The 20,714-nt window shown below is 38.4% G+C and overlaps 1 long non-coding RNA gene across 4 annotated transcripts in view; it reads right to left on the reverse strand.

Annotated features, from left to right (window-relative positions):
• Positions 1-10,254: 10,254 nt before the first annotated feature.
• The window catches only part of LOC132669563 (uncharacterized), a 39,444-nt gene continuing 28,984 nt past the window's right edge, over positions 10,255-20,714 (reverse strand). For 2 of the 4 annotated variants that reach the window (XR_013556146.2, XR_013556148.2), the window contains exons 3-5: positions 20,651-20,714; positions 13,368-13,474; positions 10,255-13,132 (exon numbers count right to left, since the gene is read on the reverse strand). This is a non-coding gene — a long non-coding RNA (uncharacterized LOC132669563). Of the gene's footprint in view, positions 13,133-13,367; positions 13,475-20,406 lie in introns of all 4 variants that reach the window. The other 2 variants (XR_013556149.2, XR_013556147.2) reach the window with 2 other exon arrangements.

A 20,714-nucleotide genomic window follows, 5' to 3' on the forward strand; every position in this document is an offset into this window, starting at 1 on the left:
CAGCCCCCTCCCTGGGCCTTGTTGTGAGGAGTATAACTTGTGTGTAGAGTGATGGATTGGTAGCTCCTTGCTATGTGAGAACATCATTTTACCCAGATTAGAGTAACAGCAATTAATTGGGGCTATTTCCAATTTTGTAGTATCATGGGTTGGACTTAATACATAAGTTATGTCATTTGATGATGGGTTACCTTCAATATAGCCCTGGAAAAAGAATTTCTGGCATCATTCAATGATAGAAAGAATATTAGTTTGAGTAAAAACTTGTATGTGCTTAGGTCTTAGGTGAAATAAAAATTGGGGTAGACTGTCCTGTCACCCAAAAAATAATTGAAAACCATGATTTTAAAGACAAAAACTTCTTGAACTAGAAAAATTGTGAAGGAAAAAATGTAACAAAATTCTTGAAATTTAAGATATAGAATATGTATGATTAAAATATGTAAGCAAAGTGTGTGGAGGACTAGAATCACAAGAAAAGACGTCAAAATGTGGGAGGAGAACATGTAAGAAACTGGCTAAAGTAATTGCATGTGGATGATAATCATGACTTATACTTTATTTGACTGTATATTATCTTTGAATTTTAAAACTAAAAATAACTTTTAAGACATTAGTCAGGTGTCCTTGGTATTTGTAGTGTTTACTTTCTATATATATCATTCACTCTGTGCTTGCCTCAAAACAGTTTTTGGAAACTGTTGGATTACCAATGATTAGTGAATAAATAAATACACAAAACTCTGTGAGAAAGCAGTTGGGGTGCAGTAGGCTGAGGGCGACTAAAACAAAGAATTTCATTGCTCTGACTTTTACGCATCCCTCTTTCATATTCTGCATTCTGAACCTCATAGAATCTCTCTGAAGATTTCATAATTTCAGTTTTACCCAACTCATCCACCTTATAATTATGAATATATGGACATAATTAACTGAATCACTTTGAGAGAGAAAAAAATACCCTACTTAAGGCTAATTAGATGAATCATGAATGCCTGGAAGAATGCATTTCAATAAGGTGAAAAACTTTGGATAAAAATTTAATGAAGTTTCCAATTGCATTTGACTACAGAGGATATTGATAAATGTTCATTCCATGCAGATTATTAAATTGTATTGATTTAGGATCTCAAAGTCTAAATACCGCCATTGCCTCCAGAGGAGACCTGATTGCACTTACATGTCACATTCATAAAAAACATAGTGCACTAATTGGGAGTCTCCCGCCATCTGCACACTTGCTTCCAGGCGCACATAAAATGATCAATGGGAAAGCAGGGTCAATCCAGGCAGACTGCGAGTGAAATTAAAATAATAAAATGTCTAAACATTTAACTGCAAATAGGAAATCTTTATACCCACCCACACCCTATTCTGTAGCATAAAGCTAAGGCACAATTATTCATATACCTCAAGTAATTTGCAGGCTCCATACAAAATCTCATTTAAAATAAGAAATTGCTATTTCTGCACATTTATTCTACCAAATGCCAGCTAATTGCTGCAATGGCCATTATAAAGAATAATTTTCGCTTAGTGAAAAAAAAAGGAATGAAGAGAACATTTTCTGGTTTTGTTCCTCTGCGAAGGCTCTATTCAGTGAATACTGAATGCACAGCGTTTCACTGCTACATTTATTATGCTGAGAGGTCAAGTATTACACAGCATCTTGTATTACGCTTTGCATGCTAAGTATTTCACTTCACAAATTGACCCTCCGGTGTACTTGCTACATAATGCTTTAAAAACCCAGCTAAAACGCAGGACAATTAGCAATACTTTTACTCCCAGTTAACAATGGGAACACCAATGTAGGTGATTGCATTTACAGTGTAGCTTTCTTCACAAAACATTTTTGACACATTAAGGTACTTCGGAATTGTGCAGTACCAGTCCTCTCTTGTGAATGGCTTTCCAGCATTTGCAGAGAGAAACAGTTACTGTATGTTAGAGCTTAATTGAAAAGAATTCAACCACGGCCTATGAAGCACCAATTACGGTGATATTATATCATAAAAAGCTGTAATATCCATTTTCAGACTTGCGCATCAGCCAATACAAAGTAGGACACAATTAAAAAGATATACAGTTTAAACTCTTGAAACTGTTAAATTTAATTAGGAGTTCAGTACGAGGGGGAACAAAAGTGTGTTTGTGTGGGATGGGGCTGGGGTGGCAGAGAAAAGGAAGTTCGCTGCAGGACTGGAGACCAGCAAGCACTAGCAGCCCAGGAGGACCACGGAAGTTGGTCCTCTCCCTTTAAACCACTTTTAGTTGATGTACATCAAGTGTGGGGTGTTCGCCTTGCCCCACTGACTAGTTTCTGAGGTCAGATGAATATTCATGCCAGTCAGGAAGTGCTGCTGTCCAGTAATTCTGGTGTCCGCTGATGTCTGCAAGGGAGAGGAGGCAGGACCGGCTTGCTTGGACCATGGAAGCGAGAGTGTGGTATTGATGTTCTCTTGCTCACACAGATCAAACACAATTAAAAGAGAGTTAACTGCATTGCTTTTCATGAGAAAAGACACAGATAATTGTGAAGTAAAATGGACGTGGCCAGATCAGCATAAGTGTCTTTGCAGGCTTGGCTCTGAATGTAATATTTAAATACTGGAACCTGCATGAAATCCCACTTTGAGGTGACAGCCGGCAGGTAATTATCAGTAAAACAACATTATCAAAGTTCTCGTGCGTAGCATGTTTGACTGACTGGAGTGCTTCTCCTTACAAATCCCGCTAATATCCATTTCAATCTGCTTTAATATGTTCACAAGTTGGGGCTTATTTTGAATTCCACTGGGTAAATGAGGACAGCACACTTTGAATTTGCATACTATACACATTCCTTTCATTTGTGGAAGGTTTCCAGAGTATTTTTAAAGGAAACTGCTAATATCCAGAATCCAGAAAAACTTTTTTGCTGTAACTAGAATGAAAATAGAAAACAGCTCATGTATCTGTTGTATTTATTTCATTTGAAGCTATACAGGAGGTCTATGAAAATGATCCTTATTACGTTTGAAGAAGGAAGGTTATTTTAAAATTTACCAGTGATATGCAGTTTTCTAAGGTATTCAAGGTATTGAAACTAAAAGTTAAGTTAATTTTTTAAAAAGTCTGTGTTTGATAGCCAAATTAAGGAGTCTAAATTTCCATCAATGAATGAATGGATAAAGATGTGGTTTATATCGGGGCGCCTGGGTGGCTCAGTCGGTTAAGTGTCTGACTTCAGATGCTCAGGTCATGATCTCACATGATCTCAGGTTTGTGAGTTCGAGCCCCGCGTCAGGCTCTGTGCTGGCAGCTCAGAGCCTGGAACCTGCTTCAGATTCTGTGTCTCCTTCTCTCTCTCTGCCCATCCCCCACTTGTGCTCTGTTTCTCTCTGTTTCTCAAAAATAAATAAATGTAAAAGATGTGGTTTATATATACAATAGAATACTACTTGGCAATGAGAAAGAATGAAATCATGCCATTTGTAGCAACATGGATGGAACTGGAAGATACTATGCTGAGTGAAATAAGTTAGAAGAAGACAGATAACATGTTTTCACTCATGTGTGGAATTTGAGAAACTTAACAGAAGACTATCAGGGAAGGGAAGGAGGAAAAAATAGTTAGAGGGAGGGAGGCAAACCATAAGAGGCTCTTAAATACAGAGAACAAACAGGGTTGATGGGGGCGTGAGGGCAGGGGGAGAGGGGAAAATGGGTGATGGGCATTGAGGAGGGCACTTGTTGGTATGAGCACTGGGTGTTGTGTGTAAGTGACGAATCACAGGAATCTACCCCCAAAACCAAGAGCACACTGTATACACTGTATGTTAGCCAATTTGACAATAAAGTATATTTTTAAAAAAATAATAAAATAAGACTGAAAAAAAAAAGTCTGTGTTTGAGAGGAGCCTCGGTGGCCCAGTCAGGTGAGCATCCGACTTCAGCTCAGGTCATAATCTCGCAGTTCATGGGTTCAGGCCCAGTGTCAGGTTCTGTGCTGACAGCTCGGAGCCTGGAGTCTGCTTTGGATTCTGTGTCTCACTCTCTCTCTCTCTCTGCCCCTCCCCTGCTCATGCTCTGTCTCTCTCTCAAAAATAAACATTAAATATATATATTATATATATATAATATATATATATATAATATATGTATAATAAGAAGTCCATTTTTGAAAAATGCAGATGGAAAAGTCCTCATCTCTGGTTTGAGGACTCACTCTCTTCAGTCCATGAGGTTACTTCAGGCCTTTTTAAATTTCCACATCTTTCCTGTCCAGTGAAAAAGCAGAACTAAAGTGACATTTTATTGATGAGATAAATTTGAGTTTGGGATTATCTAAAATCAAATATTCCATGTTCCCTTCTTTCTCAACCAACTCTTCATGACCTTTAAAAAATCAGCAAACAGAGGTATCTCATCAAAGATCCAAGGATGGCCCACTCTCAAACCTAGTGACAATTCCTGATAATTCAGAAGACATAGTCATTACTTTGGAGCAATTCAATATCTTGAATTAAATTAGGACACTAATAAAATAGTTACTGATATCATGGAAACCTATAATAAGTTACATTAAATTGTACAGGCTGTTTTTGTTTTATTGGTTGCACATATACCAAGAGGCATATTTTTTACTGGGAGATTCTGCCTTTGAAAACTAGGCCAGTTATCAGACTTCCGGGTGGTAGTGGGATCAAGATGTTTTCTCTTTTAATGAAAATGGAGCCCAAATGATAAACATGATTAGCGTAAGAGGGATTTTAAGAGACATGAATGTGTAGGAGTTTAGATAATGCCGAAGCAATTGCATAGGAATTATACTCTGAACAATCTGGATTCTAGACTTTTCTGTCCAACCACTTTTCTGTGTTAGATACTCTTTTCTAAATGAACAAGATGGGGGAGGTTCAATTAGAAGGTTTTATTGACAGTTCGGTACCTTGTTGTATCAAGATTCTTCCTAAGTGACAGGATTTTGCAAATGTTTTCCCAAATTCATTTTCTGACTAATGGTTTTTCTGAAATTCTCACCCTATGAAGGGGCTGAGAGAATCAATTATCCCATGTGGTCTGGAACTGAGTTGATGATGAAAATTGCTGCAGAGGTATCAAAGATCTATTTTTATTCTTTTCTGCAGGAAGAGAAATGTCTTTTCCTCTACTAACCAGTTTTGTCAAAAAGATACCAAAGGGCTTAGACGTCAGTACCTTATTTTTCCTTCCTTCCATAGTGAGTTACATTCTTTGGACCCAGACCTCACTGTACCCTACTACTCAAGAAATAATCAAATTTTCATTCACTACAGCCAGGGGTCACACATTCATATACAACCCTGGACCTGTGGGAAATGTAAATGGGCAAAGTGGACTGAGTGTAAGAAAACAAGTTGGGGGGCACTGGGGAACTAGAAAATGTAGTGATTCAGCTCTGGAGATTTGGGTCATGCAGAAATATAATCTCATAGTTGCAAGGTCTTCCAGTTTTTCCAAGAGAAGCCAGAAGTGTGTGTGTGTGTTTCCTTGATTTTAAAACATTGTAATCAAAGTAAAACACATCTATGGCCCATGTTTTTTGGTGCAATGGGCCATCAGTTTGCAATCGCTGATATAAATCATCATCTTCAAATGTGTTCTAAGTTTCCTTCCTTATGTTAATGGACTATCATCTTATCATTGTGAGATGGTTTGCATTTTTATAGGCATTAAACTTTTAGCTACAATATTTAGCAGGCAAGTCAGATATTTCTTCTGGTACATGTGTCTTCTTCATAACCTGACATTAAACCATATGGCCAGAGGGGCACCTGAATGGCTCAGTCAGTTAAGCGTCTGACTTCAGCTCAGGTTATGATCTTGAAGTTCTTGTGCTTGAGCCCTGCATCAGGTCTGTGCTGACAGTGTAGAGCCTGGAGCCTACTTTGGATTCTATGTCTCTGGCTCTCTCTGCCCCTCCCCCCTCCTCTCAAATAAATAAACATTTAAAAAATTTAAAAAAAAAACAATATGGCCAGAAAGCCCTGTCTCTAGACTTGAGAGTGGCTTCATTATCGTTGCTATTTGCTAGTAATTTTAGTTATATTGCCTAACATTTACTGATCTGTAACTTGGTTCCAAGTTGCTTTAGAACATGTGTTTTTCCATGTATTATCTGACCCAAGCCTCGCAACAATCCCATCAGTTAGAATGAGGTAGGTGATAGGCAATAACAACCCCACAGCTCTGTGATTTAACATAACCAAAGTTTATTTCTCACTGATTCTACATGTCCAACATGGATCATGAGGGTGGCTCTGCTCATCATTGTCACTTAGGAACCCAGGCAAAAAGAAGATTCCATCTCATCAGTGCTTCTGCCATCACCAAGATAGGGAAGAAGATGAAGCACATTATTCTGGCTCCTAAACCTTCTGTCCAGGAGACACAGCTTTTGCTTACACTTATTGGCCTTAAAGTTTACTTAAAGGGACAAATGCCTGAAAATATAACCTGATCGTATTTTTTTCTCCTTTTTAAATTTTAATTCCAGTACAGTTAACATAGTGTTATATTAGTTTCAGGTGTAAAATATAGTGATCAACAGTTCCACACATCACTCAGTGCTCATCATGACAAGTGTATTCTTACTCCCCTCCACCTATTTTGCCCATGCCCCTGCCCACCTCCCCTCTGGTAACCATCTGTTTGTTTTCTATAGTGAAGAATCTGTTTCTTGGTTTGCCTTTCTCTTACTCTTTTTTATTTCCTTTGCTCGTTTGCTTTGTTTCTTAAATTCCACATATGAGTGAAATCATATGGTATTGTCTTTGTCTGACTGACTTATTTCACTTAACATTATACTCTCTAGCTCCATCCATGTTGTTGCAAATGACGAGATGTAATTCTTTTTTATGACTAAGTAATATTCCTTTGTATATATACACCACATCTTTATCCATTCATCTATCAATGGACACTTGGGCTGCTTCCATAATTTGGCTATTGTAAATAATGATGCAATAAACATAGGGATGCATATATCTTTTTGAATTAGTGTTTTTGTATTCTTTGGGTAAAAATCTAGTAGTACAATTGCTGGGTCATAGGGTAGTTCTATTTTTAACTTTTTGAGGAACCTCCATACTGTTTTCCAGAGTGGCTGCACCAGTTTGCTTATCCACCAACAGTGCAAAAGATAACCCAATTGTATATTATATTTTTTAGTTTAGAAAGAGAGAACACGCGGGGGGGAGGGGCACAAAGGGAGAGAAAATCTTAGCCGGGCTCCATCTCACAACCCTGGGATCACGACCAGAGCTGAAATCAAGAGTCGGACACTCAACCAACTAAGCCACCCACGCACCCCAATCCAGTCATATTTTAAATAGAAAGAAAAGAAGAATAGTTAGGCATAACATCCATAATCAAATATCAGACAATCTCATAAAGGCACTAAAAACAAATCAGATATTTGCATAAGAATAGATAAATCAGTAGAAAGGATACAGAATCCAGAAATAGATCCTGAAATATATGAGAATTTAATATATGATGAAGGTGATAGACCAGTTCAGTGCAAAAGGGTGGATTATTTTTAAATTGTATAGAAAAATTAAGTTGAACCCCCTTACAGAAATGACTTTAGATGGGTTAAAATCTTAAGCATACAAATAGGGGCACCCGGATGGCTCAGTCACTTGAGCTCTGGACTTCAGGTCATGATCTCGCGGTTCATGGGATCGGAGCCTGCTTTGGATTCTGTGTCTCCCTCTCTCTCTGCCTCTCCCCCGCTCACGCTCTGTTACTCTCTCTCTTTCTCAAAAATAAACATTAAAAAAATTAAAATAAAACCTAACAATAAAAATGTTGTAAGAATGTACATGTTTGGGGACATTGTTCATAACTAAGACAATAAACCTAGAAGCTGTAAGAGAGAAGATAGGCACTTTCAGGTATATTAAAATATGTATTTCAAATGAGAACAAAAATAAGCAAATGAGAAATTTAGAAAAAGTTTTGACACAAATGAGAGATATAAGATCATTATGCAACGAGTTCTTCCAATATACAGCCCAAAATAAAAAGAAAGTAGCCAACTTGCAGAGGAACAAAATCAGATAACCTACAAATTCATGAAAAGATTTAAATTACTAGTAGTTAGGGAAATGGAAAATAAAGTAACGAGTTTAAGCCCATTAGTCTGGCAAAAATAAAAAAGAGTAATACCCATTTTGGTATGGATGCAGGGACAAATGACGCTGTCATTCCTGGTGGAAAGGAGAATTGTTAGAATGTTTTTTGGAAAACAACCTGGCAGCATTTATTAAAATTAAATAGCCACACCCTTTGGCTCAGAATTCTCGTTTCTAGAAAGCTATCCTATCAAAGTAAGAGCCCCAGGACCCAAGGACAAATGACCCAGGGAGTTAATCCCAGCATTGTTCAGTACAGCAGAAAACTGCAAATGAAGCAATCCGTGGTACATCTACACCACAGAAGTAGTAGAAAATGAAGTGGAACTATGCCAGTTGACTTGGAGACCTTCTCCTGAGGTATTTCCTAGCGAGAAAGACAAATGTAGGGCAAAGGGTATATAATATGATCTGAAAGGGTATTTACTATGATTTCTAAAATATGGCCCCCAAAACCCATGTATGGGAATACATATACCTTCTGCATACATACATATTTTTGCATAGGATTATATAAGCATGGGTAAAAATGTACAAAGATACAAGCTAGTTTGATAGCATGGGTTGTGGTGGGGTTGGGGATGGCAGGAAAACAGAAGAGGAGGGAGGAGGTTTACAAAAGGAAAAAAAAAGTAGTTTGCACCCAAAAACCCCAACATGTATGCTATAATCCCATTTATTCATTAATGCAAAGATTTATATATAGTGTATATGTGCGAATAATTGCTGAATATAATAAAAATATATAAAAACAAACAAAACATCTCAAACTAGTTGTACTTGACTATGACATAGGCTTTAGATTGACGGAAGTCAATCACTTGTCCCATTGAACATTATAAATGACTTCAGTTCTCATATATTTCAGGGTCATGGGCTCGAGCCCTATGTTGGGTGTAGAGATTACTTAAAAATAAAATCTTTAGGGGCGTCTGGGTAGCTCAGTTGGTTAAGTGTCCGACTTCAGCTCAGGTCATGATCTCGTGGTCCATGGGTTCAAGCCCCTCATCGGGCTCTGTGCTGACAGCTCAGAGCCTGGAGCCTGCGTCAGATTCTGTGTCTCCCTCTCTTTCTGCCCCTCTCCTGCTTATGCTCTGTCTCTCTCTCTGTCTCTTAAAAATAAATAAACATTAAAAAAATTTTAATAAAATAATAAAATCTTTAACTGATATTACACTGATATTAACTGACGTTAACTAACTAGAATTTAAATTAAAACTTGAAGCGAAAATAAACAAAAACTTTTTTTTTTAAGTTTGTAATGGAAATTGGTGTCCATTTTGATGGACCTTCGATAGGAACAAAACCACTCATTTCACAACAAAGCAGACTCCAAAAAGCTGTTGAACTTGGATGCAGCCTGGAAGTTTTAATAATTAGTAGTCTTTCTATAGATACTAAGTAATTTCTTTTCTTTAATCATGGACTTTGTTACCGCTGCAAATCCTTTTCAGCCTCTAGTCAACCACACTATAAGCAGAGAGATCTTCACCAAAGAAGACAATTCCATTCTTAGTGCAGATATTCAGGTGTCTCTCAAGGCTGCCCAACAATTCAGAGTAATAGAGAAGCCAGGAAAGGAGCTCATGGATTTTGGATTTCCATCACCTAACCTAAACTTTCTCAGTCAAGCCGGTGAGACAGAGAACAAGAGATTGAGTCTAGTGCCAGCTCTGCAGTGCTCAGCTCAGTGCAAGTCACTGTCACTCTCTACAGTCTAGTGTTGTCCTGTACTCTCTAACACGTGATCTCAGAGGATCCTGCTCTTCTACTTAATAATGCTCATAAAAATATGTAATTATATTCTTATGTGTAGGATTGTGGGTTTCATTGCTGTTTCCTCCACTAAAACATAATTCCTCTACAGACAGGGACAATATACTATAACCTCAACACCTAACACACTGGCCGACACACACTCAAATTCAATAAAAAAGGTATTAATTTAATGGTTAAGTGAATGTATAAAATGAGAGAAATGATCTCAGAGTCTCCCACTGACTCTTAACGGTATATGATTCTCTAAATGCAAGAAACTTTTGTTTTTTTTTTTTAATTAGGCCATAATTCTGTCACTCTACCTGAACATCATCTAGTAGATTAAATGCTTAAAAGACCACAGCTCTGTTCTATGTAGTTAACTCAAAAAAATAAAAATAAAAAAAACCTAGACCTGTTAGTCATAATCCCATATCTCTGTAGGGGTCTGTAAGATGCCACTTCACCTATAGCTTTTAGTAGAATTATAGTTTGTGCAAAATAGGTATCTGTTGTGTCTTCTAAAATATCTTCAATCTCCCTTGCTGTTTCATTTCTGGATCTTGAAATCCCAGAAGTAATTGAAGCATTATTAGAAGGAAGAAATTCACAGAAGGAAGAGGACTTAGAATTGTCTAGCTCAATGGTTTTCAAGTTATGTTTTATCAGTAGAACCCTATTTTTCAAAAAGAACTATTATACAGAAACTTGCGATTTCTGTATGTTAAATTATATTGATATAAATATGTATAAACTTTGGAAGGAGGGAGGAAAAGAAGGAAGGAAGCAGAAGAGGGAGAGGGAGAGAGAGAAAAAAACAAAAGAAGAAGGAAGGGAAAAAGAAAAAGGGAGGGAGGAGAGAAGGAAGGAAGGAAGGAAAGAAGGAAGGAAGAGAAAGAAAAGGAAGGAAAGCAAAGATTTGCCTTGGTTTAAGTGAAAAAGGGAACTAGAGCCCTCCCTTCTTTGGGAGGGCTTCTTTGCCTTGATCTTCACATTGGGCCATCACCTTCATCACCCTCCTACCCTGCCTGCTCCATAATGCCCTCTAATGTACCACCTAGACCAATTTGAAAGCCATCAGTTTGAATGAGTATCTCCTTTTAACAAATAAGGAAACTAAGACTTGATGACTGAGTTACATTCTTTAGTGTTCCAAATCCTTTCTTCCAAAGGTAAATCCATTTTATTTTTGTTTCTTTTTTAAAAGTTTATTTTGAGAGAGAGAAAGGGAGGGAGAGCACAAGCAGGGGAGGGGAGAGAGAGAATACCAAGCAGGCTCTGTGCTGTCAGTGGGAAGCCCAATGTGGGGCTCACAAACCGTGAGATCATGACCTGAGCCAAAATCAAGAGTTGGATGCCTGACTGAGTCACCCCGGTGTCCTTATTTTTGTTTCTAATTAGTAGATGATTCTGTACAGTATTCTCCAGAATAATTTTATATGAATCCAAATCATCATTGCTCATCATATTCTTCTTTTACTTAAACCACCATAATTTAATTCTACCCATGTGATTTTTTCCAATAAAACAATTTTGAAAATATCAAAATTCTATAAGCATTGCCTTCTTGTGGCAAAAATATAAAATTTATTTTAAAAATTTAAAAAGTTGACCTTCATAATCACAAGTCTACATTTGCTCATGTTTATTATGAAGACACAGAGGTGAATTAAAAGAAGATATCATGTAACATTATCAAATGAAACAGAGTGTACCCAAGTGGAGAGGAAGTCAATGTGGTTACTCAATATAAAGCAAAAGCTATGTCTCCCAAAGAGCAGACATGCAGTTATTGATCTAGAATTGGCACAATGACAAACTACTCTGCAAATTTTCCTCTTCCCAATTAAGGTGTCTCTCTTGAACTGATTGAAAGCCGTTCGATAAGTATACTTTTTTCAAGATGGTGTGCTCAGTTGGGGGTCTTTTTATTAAACTGAAATTCCATCATTAGCTTTGACTAGCACCAGCTGCTTTATAAATTCTGTGTTGATGTAGGCCTCCACCAGTATTCCAAATATTGCAGGTGAATCTCTGACTCCAAAATCATCAATCATGCAGTATGAATAATTAACATCTGATAAATGCAGAATAGAAAGAGCTCTCATTAGAAGACACAGTAGTGGGGTCATAATCCTATCTCAGATTCTCAGAGCACTGATCCAAATAGGACTTTAGTTGTTGTTGTTTTTCTTTTAAGTATTTCTCAATCTCCCCACTTCCTAATGTTTCCCTATACCTGAACATAAATGGGAAAGGTAGGACCCAAGATGAAACGTTTTTGTCCTGCAGTAAGATCCAGCACATTCTAATGGATGTTTACTTGACTGTTTTAACTCCCAAATCAATTCCCACGAATCTGGGGCTTATATCAGCCATAATTATTCTCCCTTCTAAATAGTTTACAGTCTATCACTATTTTAGTGATGCAGTCTATCACTACTTTAACAGAAAATAGAAACTTTTCTATTCATGAATCTAATATTATTTCTGTGAGATACATGGTCAAAATGTAGCACAAAATAAAAGTTCCTTGTAATGTTGCATTTATAAAAACATTTATTTTGTGTACTAGGTGTGCCTAGTAGGGGTTTTTGTAAATACAGTTGGCATGTTCAGGAGATAAGTTTTAAACCATGATAAATTTGAATTTGTGAAATAATGAAATACATTAAAAATGAAACATAGCATGATAGTTCAGTGGTTGAGAGCAGGACATTCTGCATTCAGTTCCTGAGCCTCAGTTTCTTCATCTGTAAAATGGGAATAATATTAGTGTCAGGCTCATGAGGCTACTTCAGGTACTGAGAGAAGGCCTATATGGTAGTTAGCACAGCACAATGTATTCATTTTCTATAGCTGCACAACAAATTAACACATACTTAGTAGCTAAAAGCAATAGCCATTTATCATTTCACAGTTTCTACAGGTGAAGGCATGGCTTAGATGGTCCCTCTACTTACAGTCTCACAAGACTGCAAGCAAGGTATCATCTGGACTGTGTTCCCACCTGGAGGCTCAACTGGGGAAGAAATACCTTCCAAGTTCACTCACATTCTTGGCAGAATTCATTTCCCGGCAGCTCTAAGATCAAGGATCCCAGCTTCTTCCTGGCTGTTGTCTGGAAACTGTCCACAGTTTCTCACCATGGGGTTTTCCCCAACATGGCCGCTTATCTCATCAAGCCAGCAAGGACACTCTCTAGATTGAGTCTTCCAACAAGACAGAGTCTTTATTATGTAATCAATCACAGAGGGGACATTTCATCACCTTTACTATATTCTGTTGGTTAGAAGCAAGTCATATGTCCTGCCCACACACATGGGTAAACACCAGAAAGCAGGGCTCACTGAGGGCTACATATGCATCTGTATGCCACAAATAACAAAGTGAATGAATAAATAAATGTGTAAATGAATGAAGAAATGAGTGAATGTGTATACCAACCTGGGTATAAATGAAGTAAGCCGTAGCCTCTCAGACATCAGCAAACATAAGAAATAGTTCTAAATCCAGGATAAACAGGTGAACAATGGACTCTGTAGGTAACTGCTCTGTTAAAGTCATAGGAAAAATAAAAAACAGAGAGGAAGGCAAACCATAAAGAACTCTTAAATACAAAGAACAAACTGAGAGTTGATGGGGGTAGGAGGTGGGTTAAATGGGTGACAGGCATTAAGGAGGGCACTTTTCAGGATGAGCACTGGGTGTCATATACAAGAGCTGAATCACTGGGTTCTACTCCTGAAGCCAAGACTACACTGTATGTTAACTAACTTGAGAATTAAAAAAAATAAAATAAAATTCAATTTAAAATTTTTAATTAAATTAAATTTAAAACAATAAAGTCATAACACAAGTGTTCAACCTTTGTGAAAATAATATATTGAAGAGTTATGGGACGTGGACTCCCAGGCCCAGAGAATGTCAGTGTAAGATCTCAAGGATGGTGGGGAATGGAATCCTCAGGGAAAATGAGGGGTTTTAGTCCCTTAATTAACTTTAAGGTGATAATCTTCTTATAATTGAAGCAAGAAAAGAAATGTGAAGTGGAATAAAATGGTCAAATGTAGTTATAAAAAATTTTAAACTTCTAAACAACAAAGTAACAATAAAAACAAAAGACTATTCACCACAAATGGGAAACTGTTATCATCTTCAACCATATGAAAATTTATTCAAACATATTTATGAACATTACCAATTCAAACACATTTATGGGTAAGTGGGCAGAGGACGTAATTATGTGATTCAGGCACAGGGTATATTATTAGTAAATTACATTTGAAAAAAGTTTAAATTTCATATGGATGGGACAGAAACATTACAAACAAAATTTTTTTAAGTACTTATCTATAATTTTTGTTTTACTAGCTGATCACTCTGACATGAGAGAGTAAACAGTAAAATAAATTGCATTTGTATTATTAATTTTTTAATGTTTTTTATTATTTTTGAGAGAGAGAGAGAGAGAGAGAAAGAGAGCAAGCAGGGAAGGGGTAGAGAGAGAGGGAGACACAGAATCAGAAGCAGCTTCCAGGCTTTGAGCTGTCAGCACAGAGCCCGACACGGGGCTCAAACTCACAGACAGCGAGATCATGACCTGAGCCAAAGTTGGCCGCCCAACCAACTGAGCCACCCAGGCACCCCACATTTGTATTATTCACTACAGTTGTCCCAACTTGTAACTGACCCTCGGTGGATGGGTATTTGATGATAATTAACTCTCAGTCAGCAGTAAGAGAGTTCATATGGATGACTGCAGTAGCCAGATCATCAAAAACTTTCAGATTTAGGGTCATATTAGTATGAAACCAATTTAGGGGATGGGAAGCTATTTAAATTTCTTTTTAATTTACTTCCACTACCCTCATAGCTGAAACACATTAGAACAGATCCAGATCAGACTCAAGAAGAACAAAAATATGAGTCAAAAGGACTAGATACTCCACAGGATGAGAATCTGCCTAAGAATGAAGTCAGTGCCTTTATTTTAATGAATATTCTTAAGACAAGACCTTGACCTCTAATGGCCTCCTCCTTTGTTGCTGGCTTACAGATGTAGCAAGGCAAACACCATTCCTGGACTTGGCACAGAAGCAGTGAGGCAGGTAGGTTTTCTGCTTTCTGCTTTCCTCTCCTGTAGGCCTGTTCTGGGTCCACAGGGGGCATTAGTTTTGATTCCAGTGATAATGTGCTAATACATTTGTCCACACATGTCATCGAATCTTTTCAGGAGTAGGTTATAGCATATCCCTTGTCATGGCCAGGAATGGAAGAGCCAACAATTAAATGAATGACAGTGAGCACTCACTAAATATATGCTGTTGTGAGTAATGTATCTTCAGTGGGAATGAGGCAGATAAGGATCATTTGTTCCTGGAGTCTAGATGTGCTTTCTTGTGGTGTCAGGGAGACAGGTACTGGGGACAGCTGCAGTGGAGGGTGGTAGTAGGCAGCCCAGCCAGATGAACACGGCACCTGAAGATGGTGGTGACAGATGGGCAGCAGATACGTGTCTGGGAGGTCTGACAGCCACAGTCAGGGCCTGTGTTTGCAAACACAACTCCAGGCTGGCTGGCTCTGGGAGATCTGGTAAGCTCTTCAAACCAGTGCCACCCACCACCCCCACTCATCAAGGGCAGGGTATTCAATGGGGGGGGTGGTCGAGGACGTGAGGCAGTGCTGGGGGCCAGGAAGGTAATATGGTAATGGGGCCAGGAAGGTAATAAGGGTCAAGAGGGAAAGCGGGGAGGAAGTCACAGAACCAAGCAGGCTGCTCTCAGAAATGTACTGGTACAGTACGTCTGGTGAATCTTAAGCATGCATGCCTGCATCAGTCTTTCTTGGACTGTAAACTTTTAAAATGCAGTGATCAAATCTATGTAGTTCTCCACAAATAGTGTGTAACACTATAAGCAATAGGTGGTTAATATTTTTAAGATGAAGAAGATGATGCCCAGTTTAAAGAAATTAAAACTGGAAATAATATATAATATATATTTTCTGGGTGTGGTTTATGCCAGAAAGATGACCTGGGGCTTCAGTTCTAGGCATGTACCTCAAGAAGAGTCCTTAGCCATACATTGAAAGATTGGTAAAATAATGCACATTTATATAATATTTTATTGAGGTGATATTCACATAACATGCAACTAACCATCTTGAAGTGTACAATTCAGTGGCATTTAGTGCATTCACAATGTTGTGCAACCATCAAGTCTCTCTAGTTCCAAAACTTTCTCATCACCCCAGAAAAACACTCCTTAAGTAATCATTCCTCATTCTCCCCTCCCCGGTTCCCTGGCAACCTCTAAACTGTTTATGTTGAAATAGAACAATTAAAGCATGTAGATAACATTTTTTTAATGATTCTCCACTTTATTGACTTGTTTGATTAATCTATTAACTATTGATCTAACTCAAGCCGGATGAGTGTGCTATCCTTACAGCTCTATTATTTTTGTGTATTTAGTTGCCTGCCTCCCACCCCCAGGCATTGAGTGCTTTGCAGCAAGGTGGTGTTCAAGGTGCCTGTCCGTCTGTGGGTCTACAGCACCTGGTACAATGTCTGGCATACAATGTGCTTCATATTTGTGGGATTACTTCACATTACCAAGAAGTCAATTAATTTGTCTAAGGACTTACAGCTAGTAAATTATGAGTCACAAGTTAAGCGTAAGTCTCTCTCACCACGCACTAGGTCCCAAATGGGGCCTGTTTGGGAGGCAAATTTAGACAGCGTTCATACCAGACTTCATACTGAGGAGGGTTAACATGTACCCAGTGCTGTTCTAAGCCTTTTTCAAGTACTACACTGTAATCCTCCTAACAACCATACAAGGTAAATAGTACTATTAGCCCAGAAATTCTGGAGTGGGAAGTGGCGACGCCTGAATCCAATCCAAGTTCTATAGGCTTTGAGGAAGACTTTGAGTCTATGAGTAGCTTAGTCAAATGCCAGGAAAGACGATCATTTTATTATTTTAGTAACAACCTATGGGACTGGTTTTAGGGAAGAGGAAATAGGTATGATAGCTGAAATGGAGCCCGCTCTAGAGTTTGCCCTCTTACACACACGCGTGCACGCGCGCGCTCACGCACGCACACAACCTTGGATTGTGTCTTATGCTTGGTTATAGTTACTGTGGAAGATGCCATTTTTATGCTTTTATGCTCTGTTAGGTACCACTGCATTTTGCAGGTACAACCATGTCTACTCTAAACTTAATGCTGCTGTCTCCCTGCTAGGTCCCACTGCTTTTCAGGGCTTCCCCATGCCTGTGCCTCTCTGGGAACCACTGCCCTCTGCATTATCACCAGGGCATCCACCCCTCTTCTGGGCACCACCACTGCACTTATGCTGGGTGCCACCTCAAACCCCTAGAGCACCAGATGGGCCAATGCTGCTCAGAGGTCTGTGGCACAATGGAGAATACCTTTCCATTTTCTCTCTGCATCAGATGTTACCAAAGTAATATTGGCTAGCTCTTCGAAGTCTCAAGAGGTTTGGGTAAAAATGGGTCTTCTAGTTTCTATTCACAGTCCTCTCTCTCTTCCAGGACCCAGAAATGAGTCCATGGAAATCTGGGCCTGGGGCCAATGTGACTGACCCTGAGGTACTTGAGTCACTACTCTGCTCCAACACTATGGCTTGTAACTGAGCTGTGCTTTTTCCACTTGACTCTCCGCCCCTCTTTGTCTCAGGCAAGGTTAGATGATTCTGAATTCTAGAGGTGGGGACATTTTTAGCCTAGAGCTGGGACTCCATCTCACTTAGACTCAAGACCAAGTGTGGAAGTAAGTGACAGAAAAACACTTTGAGACTCTGTAGGAAATGGAGCTCAGGATTTGGTGAACCCTTGACGTCAAAGGCTCTTAGCACTCATTTATATTCTGAATCTCTGCTGGAAAGCGTTGTCTTTTGTTCAGAAATTTAGGGAGTTCTATAAAGGGAGATAAAGAAAGTATGAGAAGTGTAATTTTTAAATCTAGTGGCTTAATTTCTATCCTGTCCTGTCATTACAGAATAACATTAGTGGGCTTATGCTTACTCTACCACTTTAAGCCTTGGTTGAAATGTACTTGTTAAGAAATCCCTCAGAGCAGAACACCAGAAAGGGCTTCTCTGCTGGGTTCAGACGAAGTAGGATAAATTCTGATCCCTCATGGTTTAATTGCACATGTGGGGACATAGGGCAACCCAAATGAGTATTCCAAATTTCTGTAGGGAAGAGTTAGGGGTGACTGTTACATTATTCACCTTTCTGCTTATCTACACTCTCTAATTTTCTGTAACACACATGTATTGGTTGTGCAGTTAAAAGTGAAGTAAAATTAGGGGTGTCTGGGTGGCTCAGTCCACTGAGCGGCCAACTTTTGATTTCAACACAGGTCATGATCTCACAGTTTGTGGATTCGAGCCCCACATCCAGCTCTGTACTGACAGCACAGAGCCTGCTTGGGATTCTCTCTGTCCCTCCTCCGCTTGCACACAGGTGCAGATAAATTTGATAATCTTAAGAAACTTAATAAATAAATAAATAAACAAATAAATTTTAAAAAATAAATAAATAAAAGTGAGATAAAGTTAAACAAGGATGAATACTCTTCAGTCAGAGTTGACATCCAGTGCCCTCATGGCTTAGTCCTCCTGTAGCCTTCAGCATTCTCTTTGAGTGAGGAGTGGAAGTGCTAAAGGGAAGGAGAGGACCTCTGGTCAAATCTCTTCTTTTGCTCCCTCTGCTTTACCACTGGGCAAATGGTTATACTTGGTACCTCATGAAAGCCTTCTCTGTGTATTGAACACTCCCAGCTGCTATGTTAGATAATAATAATAATAATAATAATAATAATAAATATTTCTGAGGCTCTTACAAAATAAATAGGCTGGTTGTTGAATGACTGTTGACCCAAAATAAAAGTAAAAGGCTTTAAACAAGTGTTTCTCAGTGTGCCTTTCTGTTATCCATTTTTTGATGTGATCTTAAATAAATAAAATATTTCTACCCTAAACATCTCATTTTTTGACTCAAAATCTTTTAGTAAGCTTTCTTCCAAAAGTATATGGAATTGGACTGACTTTGGTGTTATTGGGTGTTTTTCCTTTTTCCAACCTGTATAAGAACAATACTCTTATGTATATAATTATTGTGAACTGAGTAGGAAGTAAACATTTCAGAATCTAAATTAAAGTATCTCTTTAATAACTGACTTTCTCTAATGCCTCTTTACATCTTTTGGCCACCATTTTTATCATCATCATCATCATCATCATCACCACTGCAAACATCTAGTCTAGTCTGGGCTTAAAGTTTCCAAATCATTCCTATCCACAGTATCTCTCTTAATAGTTGCCCTATGATCCCCATGTTATTGGGGGGTAAACTGAGGTTTCTGGAAACTGAAGGACTTTCCTGGGATCTTTCAGCTAGTTCGGGTCCAGAGCCAGGCTTCAATCCCAAATCTGCCAGCTCTACATTTTTTATTTATTCTACCACGCTGCTATTCCATTTCCTTCGTTGCTGGATTTTAGTAGTGGTGGCATTTGACTTGAGTCCAAAAATTGCAAATGAAATCTTTGAGTAGCTATCTTTATCACAACTCCAAGAGAATAAGCCAGGGGTACAAACTTAGTCTGAAAGGAGCCCTTCTATCTTATTCCACATCTGTCCACACTTTTAAATCTAGCATCAAATCCTAAAGACATGCCTTTGAAAAATCTAAATTGGTGGGGTGGGGGCTGGAGGTGGGGAATAAAGTCAGTTTTATAATTTTATCTAAAACTCTATTATAATTGTTCCAAAGTAGCTAATGTCTCTCTCCAGTTACTAGTGTTTAAAATATTTGAAAATATGCACTATGAATAAAATGGTCCATTTAGAGAAAGCAAGCCTAAACAATAGAGGGTGAGGCAGTATCCAAAAGGAGAATCAAACGATTAGGCTAGATTGAAATTCTGGATTTGAGGGTTTCAAACCTGCGAGGTATCTTGTCTCAGAGAGTAAGCACATAGGAGCTAGGGCATATGTCTGCCTTATGTATGTTGTATGCAATATTTGAGATATATTTAGGCTGTAAGTTATGATTTACTTACCTGAAATTAAAATTAGCTGGCATGCTGTATTTTCTCTATCAACCCTACCATAGAGATTAATCCACAGGGCAACCTTGGGCCAGGTGCAGAGAATATTTGCTTGGGAACATTCCTGATAAGCCAGGAGCTGGACCTGGGATGATATGAGCAAGTCTGGATTGAGTCCCAGGTTGAGAACATTAAGAACATATCTTTTTCATGTGTTTCATCATCTGCTTGGGCCTTTTGTCTTTGAAAGTCTCTATAAACTGTGCCTAAATACTATGGCATTAATTATAAGACCCCTGAAGTATTTTCATATTGTATGTAATAAATGCCCATATACTTAGTATTTAAAATCAGAACCACTTACTGCAATATTTAGTTAAAATTACAAAGGGAGTGGGGCACCTGGGTGGCTCAGTCAGTTGGGCATCCTACTTTGGCTGAGGTTATGATCTCTCAGTTTGTGGGTTTGAGCACCATGTCGGGCTCTGTGCTGACAGCTCAGAGTCTGGAGCCTGCTTTGGATTCTGTGTCTCTGTCTCTCTCTGCGCCCCCCCTCAAAAATAAATAAATATTTTTTTAAAAATTTTAATTACAAAGGGAATACACATAAAGCCATCGTTTTGTTAAGGTGTATAAGTCTACTTACCCACGTTCTTACATGTATGTTTGCTGAGTCAAGACTTTCACTGATAAAGTATTTCAAGTAGCTG

This window comes from Panthera onca, chromosome B3, assembly GCF_046562875.1.
Source record: "Panthera onca isolate mPanOnc1 chromosome B3, mPanOnc1 haplotype 2, whole genome shotgun sequence".
Classification (NCBI taxonomy): domain Eukaryota; kingdom Metazoa; phylum Chordata; class Mammalia; order Carnivora; family Felidae; genus Panthera; species Panthera onca.